At 46.0% G+C, this 8,541-nt stretch overlaps 1 long non-coding RNA gene across 1 annotated transcript; it reads right to left on the bottom strand.

Moving 5' to 3' along the window:
- Positions 1–5,523: 5,523 nt before the first annotated feature.
- LOC117821991 lies at positions 5,524–6,976 on the bottom strand. The gene is made up of 3 exons (XR_004633104.1): positions 6,830–6,976; positions 5,753–5,807; positions 5,524–5,635 (listed from the first exon to the last, which is right to left on the bottom strand). It is a non-coding gene; the product is annotated as an uncharacterized LOC117821991 (long non-coding RNA).
- Between the last annotated feature and the right edge of the window lie 1,565 nt (positions 6,977–8,541).

The raw sequence follows: 8,541 nt of genomic DNA, 5'->3' as shown, positions 1-8,541 counted from the left end.
TGCCAATGTTTGAGGCCTTGTTTTTGTGAGGCCTAGTTGTGATAATGTCAAGGCATAGGTGTTAATGCTTTGTTATGAAGATGAGGGTGTGTGCAGGGGTTTTGTAGGTCTGGGTTTGTCTGGAGACCATCACAGCTCATACAGATGGGTTGAAACATTACCTCATAGTTATGGTTATGATGCTCTCAGACTAACAAAATACTCTTTGTAGAACCCCTCAATGCTTACATCTGCCTTTCACTGTATGCATTATGAGCAAAACCTGAAACCCACTCAGGACTTTTCCTTTTCAGGACTTGTTCCTTTTGTCCCTGTCTGTCTTTATCTCAGACATATCATGTAGAGGTGGCTAGCTGTGAATGTAGCCCATCTGAGGACATCAGGTATCACTCAGCAGGTAGTTAAACCTGTCATTGGATGATGGATATCAGCTCTCAAACAGAAGAACTGCAGCAACAGGTGCACAGATCCTGTAGTTGTTACCAGCACCCCCTTCATCAATTCACACACACACACACACACACAAGGTGCCACCTATACCGTGAGCCGTAGGCTAGCACATCCTATACCTGCCCTATTGTGCACGCGGCCTTGTCTCGGCACCAACAATGACAAGAGACTGCTGGAGCATTTTGTTTCCCCCCCAAAGTGGGAGAGTGCAAGTCCTTAAGTGAGACCAAAGGGAAAAGGGAGTGGAGAGTGCAGGAGAGATGAGCCGAGTTAAGGTTGAAAGGGGTTAAGAACACGAGACAGAAAGCTCTGGAGAGAGATGGAGAGGATAGAATGAAGGGAGGAGAATGAGAGGGAGAGAAAGAGGGACAGGGGATGATGTGCTGGAGGCAGGTACATCTGCATTCTCTCCAAACACAGCATAGGCCTGTCTTAGGTGTCTCTATCCAGCAGCACTCACTGGCAGATTATGGCCTCTCTTTGTGTCCATGCATGTGTGTGTGTGTGTGGTGTGGTGTGTGTGGTGTGTGTGTGTGTGTGTGTGTGTGTGTGTGTGGTGTGTGTGTGTGTGTGTGTGTGTGTGTGTGTGTGTGTGTGTGTGTGTGTGTGTGAGGAAGCAGTAGGGATAAATTGAGAGCGAGAGACACAGGGTACAAGAGAATGAGTGTATGTGAGCAGAGCAGAGGCGAAGGGTGGTGAGCAAATAGCGGCCATGTTGCATTCCATCGATATCAACCCCCACTTCTCCCAATCTCGGCCGTATTTCATCCTTCCTCTCTCCCTTTATCCTTCCCTTCTTTCCTCTCCTCCTCCTCCACCTCCTCTCCCTCTCTGTCTCATCACTGTGCTCTTCACTTGGCGCTCTTGGCCCTTCCTTTGCTCTGTTGGGTCCCAGGCTGTAAAGCCCTCTCAGGGGGAAGGGTTGTAAATCTGTCTCCCGTCTCAGGAGATTTCCTGGAGCTCAGCAGACTCAACAAAGCCTGGCTGGTGTGGAGGACCAAATGTCTCACACACACACACTCACACACACACACACACACACACACACACACACACACGCACACACACACACACCACGCACACACACACACGCCACACACACACACACACACACACACACACACCAGAAACAGGCCGACAGAGTGAGACAGAAAAATAGACCTAAACGCAACTTGCACACTATTTTTTAACATGCAAAGATGCAAGCAAGAGTGGATAAATTCACTTCTGCTCCCCTGGCCTTGTTGTGAAGCTCCTGTGAAAACAAACAGGTAGGCCTCTTCCTTGTCTAGCCAAACGCCTGGGAAACTAATGTTTGTGTTTGTGTGTATGTCCACAGCAGACCCTACCCCCAAACCTTTTGTCCAGAGGGGGCTGTCCAGACGAGCTTGTTGTCCCTCTTTATTTTCTCTCTTTGCCCCTCCTCTTTTTTCTCCACTTCCCTCTCTGCTTTATTGCACTTGATTCTAAGCGCATCCATTCCTGAGATGGCTCAGATAGCAGCTGAAGTTAAATTGCCCGTCATAAAGCATCTGCAATAGCAATGGAGCTCTCAGGGTGGGACTGCTGCAAGGGGTGCACAAAGCGGTTAGGGCTCACTATGAAAATACAAGGTCCTCTTTTTAATCCTTAAATGCAGAATATGAACTCTGTTCAACAGCCACAAATCACAAGGCCCTTCCTTAAACATTAAACGATTCTGTTGCATGATCGATTTCCTGAGTGCCTCCTAAATCAGTTTTATGCATATAATTTCAGGAACATTTGGCTATTTGAGCGTGTGGGTTTTGGAGAAAAGTGACTGAAAATCAAAAGTAAAATGATCTAATGGTATTTCGGGACGCCGAAATGCTTCTGCATGATACTACTAATTACTCACTCAAGACAGGCTAGTTAGAGTGAGATGCTGGATTTATGAGGGAGCCATATATTTGACTGTGCTATGTTCCTGTCAAACGGTTGACAGATAGATGACTGCTGGGCTGTAATTGGCCTTCCTGTTTGTATCTTTTCTCATGTAACAACAAATGCACTTCCCAGGTTTGACTCTAGAGGGCACACATGTGAAAGTGCAGCCTCAGTTGCTGCCAGAATGACAACAGCAGACTCTTAACAGGAAGAAGAAACAAAGGAGAAAGGAAGGATGAGGAAGTAGGTGGGAAAGACATCAGAAAGGTTATTAGGAGTGTAAGGCGGTTGAGGCAAACTTGCAAGGAGAGGGTGTAGTGAAGCCGGTCAGATCAGTTTTGTCCCCTGCAGGGCTCTGCATTGACTCATCCCTAAAACAGAGCATCTGTGTGTGGCATTTGCTGCAAGAAATTTCTCATTATCTAGCCAAACTAATACCCCAAGCTGCCAAATTAAACTCAACATAGAATCTCTGCAGTCAACACAGAAGCGTGGCCAAAAGATGGAGAGATAGAGACACAGAGCTGTAGTGTATTCAAGTGGGAAAATCCCTCCCTGCTTCAGTCTGCTGGTATCAAAGCTGTAATATTATTGCCCGGGAACTGACTATGAAGGAGAAGAATTCCAGAGGACCACAGGAGCAAGACAGGGCCAGCAGCCTGCTTGGCAGGAGCCCTGGTGTGATCATCATCTATGGAAGAAGTGACGCCCCTCGCTCCTGCCTCCTTCTGCCTCCCAGCTAGCCTTGCCCTGTGACAGATGAGCCCAATGACAGCAGGACGCAACAACCTGCAATTGAACATTCCCCTGCGATCTGTCAATGTCCCGTGGCGGTGTTTCACTGTCAGGAAAACACACAGGGACACACGTAGCTTCACATACGCCCTCACATTAAGTCATTCCCCAAGTATTGGAAGAATCACGGCCTGAAACACCTTCTCATTCTTGTGAAATACCTCAGATACCTGTGCAGGTGTTCATGGTTGGTGGGGGTGGTGTGCATGCCTTGCTCATGCTCAGCATGGGCTTGTTCAGTCATTAAGAAAATAGCTGGTAATAATTGCAGGTTAGTCCCTAGTTAAAAAGGTTGCATTGCACAGACTGTCAGCTGGTTCTTCTTTTGTGTTTTCTGTTTCAGCCCCTCCTGCAGTTCCCTACTTTGACCACAAGGTGTCACCTTGCTCACAAATAGGAACATGGCTCCAAGCATGATAGGGACTTTATTTTCCGCTTTGGTGGCAGTGCTGTGGTGTAGCACGGCAAAATGACATAGGAAAAATCAAATAGGACATAAATGTGTTTGCCGCATACAGGGCTTAATGAAGTCAGCCTTGCCAGTACATTAGGAACAAAGGCAGCAAAGAGAAAGGCACTGAAGGACAACTCACAAACAGTTCCAAAATAAAAAGGGAGATAAAGTATGAATGGTGAGTCTCCTCAATGAAAAGCAGTCACCGGTTGTCAAAGTGGAGATTTATTCTCCAAGCAACTGGCTTTTATGGTCAAGGCTCCTCCACACTGGCGAACAGCAGTGTGTTGTAATATGGCATGTACAGAATGGGATTCAATAGAAGCAGTCGTCCATTTGTCATATTTAAGGGGATAGAATAATGACCATTGGCTGCCTCATGCTTGAATCGCTCAAGCTGGCTTATTTTTGTGTGCAAACTGGAGGATGAAGACAAATGGACTTCATACATGACTTTGCACAATCTAGGCTATCATATCATGTCATATAAGTTAAACCAATAGCTGGTTGCTTATCATTATCCTAAGCCTGGAGCAGCCGCTGGTCCTTTGCTATGTTCAGTGGAAATTATAAAAACAATCCAGCTGTCCTCACTTGGTTGTTGCAAACTGATGATTGCTTGGCTTCTCAGCCATAAAAGCTCGGTGCAAAATTAATTGTTTCAATCAATCAATTGGTCAATCTCAGAGCCATCACGCTTTGCCTAAGATCATGTGCATTCTCTTCCCCTCTCCTTCAGGATGGGCCTGGAGAATGGCACATGATTTTATGGCCTCCTGTGTGTGCTGCATACATATACAAATACTATAACACACATGCTGACAGGCGGACACACTGAAGCGACATGCGCATACACACAACACACATACAAACGCATGTATACGCACAGATTCCATAGATGACTCTCAGCAGGGGGGTGAAGCAGCAGGATGAGCACAGAGGGAACTCTTCTATGAAGGCTATGCTAAGCATGCCAGCTAAACATAGCACACAATACACAACCTGCAGTGATAGACTCACACCCTTTTACTTGTGCATTTTTATTTGTGTGAGTGGCTCACATTATGTGAGTTAACAAAGGCTTACAACTAATCTATTAATACCACGTTATCTCTGCTCTTAAAGTGGACAATTATTTAAGCTATCTGCATGCATTAATGTGCAAAAACTAGAATACACTTGTATGTTTACAAACACATCTTCATGCAGATAAACACATGCATGCTCCTGCATACATAGACATAGACATATACTGTATACTGTATACGACATGCACAGAGAGCCAAGTGCAGAGCCTTGTTGTTAGCGTGTTGTTCCTGTGCTGTGGCTTGTGGGCCTGTCTGCAGGGCTGATCGATGATCTTTTACTGCTTCCCAGGATTATCGGTCGAGTTCACCGGGAGGGGAAGGCAATTCATCAGAGCACAGCGGAGAGAGAGCGAGAGTAGAGAGAGGAGAGGAGAGGAGAGGGGACAGAGAGGGAGGAGAGGAGGCATGGAGGAAGAGAGCAGCGTTAGGGAGTCAGTATGAAAATGGAAGGAGAGATAGGAGAGGGCAGGTGGGAGGAAACGCTGAAGAAGAGGAGAGAAAGGAGAGGGAGATTGAGAGAACAAGGAGAGCAAGATGGAGACGGAGGGGAGAAGGAGGAGATGTACAGATGTGCTGGTGATAACATATCACCTGGAAATGTATGGAAAAGATCGAGGTGTAGACAGAGATGAATATCTCAGGATTAAACGATGGAGTGTTAGGGCAACCTCAGATTGAACTCTCTCTGATACTGTATATGCAACATCAAACAAATCTATGACAGTTCACTGTCTCTAGCTATAAGAGGCAATACCACAAGTAGAAATAAGGGGAGCGGAACTGTTTTTATTGCAGTCAGATGTTGTGTTTTGCATGTATTTATTGACAGTTAAAGAAAAAAATGGCTGTCATTTGAAACCACACTCGCACACAGACACTGCAGCTCCTCCTGAATTACCATCACGATTGTTTCCATCAAGTGCGAAACCCCCTTGACAGTCTACAATCACAAATAAAATCACACTTTGAATTATTTCATTAATTTATGATATGTCAAAGTTGATCTCATGAATCAAACATCCCACATACAAGCTCATCATCCAGCCCAGAATCTGACCTTGTTTGATTAGCATGATCTGCAAGCGGGGAATAATCATGCCAGACTGGAACACCTGCAGATAAAAATGCGTGGAGCCAAGTGTTAGCTCAGTTCCCAGAGGTTTGCACTCGGTGTGCCCACGTTGTTGCACATTTTACAGGGGCCATAACACACATGTTCCAGCTCATTCAGCTCACAGAATGGAATAAGTGGGAGAAAAAAATGTTGAGGTGATTCAGCATCAGCAGCTACACCTTCAGCTTATGACTGATGATGAGGGACCAAGAGACACATAAATGAAGGCTGGAGCTTGTCTTGTTGTTTTTCAGAAAGAAAAAAAAACTGCCAGGGTTTTTGCCCAGAGAAGTACATTATCACTGATTACTTTCAAAAAACTGCTATGAGCTGTGGGTCCAGGGATGACTTAAGACAGAAACACTGTTAATTCCTACGTTATCCTTATCATAAGCCTGGGGGTGCTGCGGGAATCCTTTCATTTTCTAACGATGCCTCACTTGAATCTATCCTCTTCCTGTGTGTTTTTTCTGCTTGTAAATGACTCTCAATCCCAATTTTTCTCCTTGTCCTCACATCACTATCTCACTTTTTAAAGACAGAAACCCCTCTCTGTCTTTCCCTCGTTCTCCCCCTCTCCCTTTCTCTCCTCTCTCCATTGATGGATGGACAGATCATGTATATCCAATCTAGCAGTGCTCCTGATGCGGTTAGGGCCTGTGACAAGTCTCCGGGTGGGGTGGGGAGACCGAGTGGAGCAGAGCACAGCGCAGGAACGGGGTGACGAAGAGGACACGACATCTGGAGAACACGCAGAAAAAAAAACACATAAAGAATGCAGCAGAGAGAGTGAGAATGAGAGAGAGACAGAGAGAGAGAGAGGGACTGCGTGAAGTGTCTGCATAGCGCCCATAGCATGTGTGTAGGGATGTGTGTTTGTGTGCGGAAAGCAAACATATATACACCCTCTGCTCTGCCCTCTCAACTACTGCGTGGGTGTCTGGATGACAGTCTTAACTGACTGGCCCCTTGTACTCTCCACACCAGCCAATGATGATGACAAAAAAATTACATGCTTACATCTGATAGCGTTGACATATTGTGTGTTTCAGATGAAACAGACCGAGGGTTTGAGTCTCTCTTCAACAGCTTACTGTATGGACCACAGAGTGTTGCAGATGGAGATAGATTGTAAGTGTGGCTGTTGACATTCACTCATACCCATGAGTTTCAGGATGCAGTTGCAAACATTAGCCACTAGGGGATACTGTTATCCTCACAGTGTTCAAAAGAGGCTCGGTGCAATTCAGTGGAGCTGTGGTGCTTTCTCAGGCAGTAGAGGCTGATTTGCTGGTTCATATTGGCAGCAGGGTTGATGATAATGTATTATCACAGGTTGTAACATTGCAGGTGGAGATGGTGGGTGTCTGTAGGGGGTGATGTGGGGTGGGGGTCTTCCCTCTACACATCTTCCCTGGCTCTGAATTCTCTATTGATTGCTTTTCTTTCTTTATCTTAGTTTGAGACTTCACCAAGCCAATCTTTTAAGCCTGCGCATGCTGAAATGGACTTAAATATGAAGATCATTATGCCACGTTCATGTTCAGGTAAAAGCTATTTAATTAAAGCCACATTTCATAGTGGAGTGGGGGAAAAAAGGAGAATAACGTTGGATCTTTGCTTTGGGAAATTGGGTCTGACAAACGCTGATGAACAACTGCATACTTTCAAAGGCCTCTAGGTATGAAAGCACACAAATCTTCAAGGTGAGGAAGTTGTTTTCTGAGCTAACTGAAGACCGTCTGACCCCTCAAAGGCAGGGAGGCAGAGAGGTTAGGGGTCAACTCACTTGACCCCCCCCCCTCCCTCCCTCTTTAGACCATATCAACCTCTTCGACTACATACTGAACACAGATAAGTCCCTTAATACATACCTTTAGTCTCTCCACATGTGTTGTTCACAGTCAAGGAGAGGAACACTTTCTCATTTGGCTTCATCACACACAAACACACGCAAACACTCAGATCAATGGACTCAAACTGCTGGTCTCTCACTTCCTGCCTCTGAAACCACTGAGTTTAAGCACAGACGCACTCACACACACAAACAAATAGGAAAACCGGTAATTAACAGAAAACATAATTTTGATTAAAAAAAGATAAAAACAATATATTCCATCTCCATTTTAAAAGACGCCAGGCAAAAATAGCAGCCATTTTCTCAAATGCGGTGTAGCCACCCGCACCCCCGCCACTTGATAGTAATCAAATTTGGTCTCATCTTTTCATTTTCTCATCTCTCCTCCCCATCTGTGTGGTGTAACTCCTCTCTTTCTCATTCTCTCCCTCATCATCCCTCACTGTCACTCGGCAGCTCTGAGCCATTGACCTCCGACCCCCAGGCAGGTTCACCAGCGGGTCAGGAGCCTGGCGGAGGGGGGGACGCAGGGAGAGAAGGGGGGGTGGAAGGTCTGTTATTGGGGGATGCCAGCTTCCTCCTTTGGCCATGGATACAGCCTTCACTGCTGCTGCCATAGCAACTGGACGAGACGGCAGAGAGAGCAGACTGCAGAGAGAGCTGCTGGGATGGAGCTCTCTCTTCTGTGATCTGGCTGTAACCTCCACGGGCACACACACATGTTAATACACACACACACACACACACACATACACACAGGCAGTCACACTTGCATGCACACATAATGACAAACTGGCACACGCGCAGTCCCATACGTGCTCACAAAATCTAATCAAATTTCTTATTTGGACTGCCAGGCTGTGCTGGAAAAGAC

This window comes from Notolabrus celidotus, chromosome 11 (assembly GCF_009762535.1).
Source record: "Notolabrus celidotus isolate fNotCel1 chromosome 11, fNotCel1.pri, whole genome shotgun sequence".
Lineage (NCBI taxonomy): Eukaryota > Metazoa > Chordata > Actinopteri > Labriformes > Labridae > Notolabrus > Notolabrus celidotus.
The sequence above is the reverse complement of the archived record's forward strand: the minus strand, read 5'-3'. Positions and strand labels throughout refer to the sequence as shown.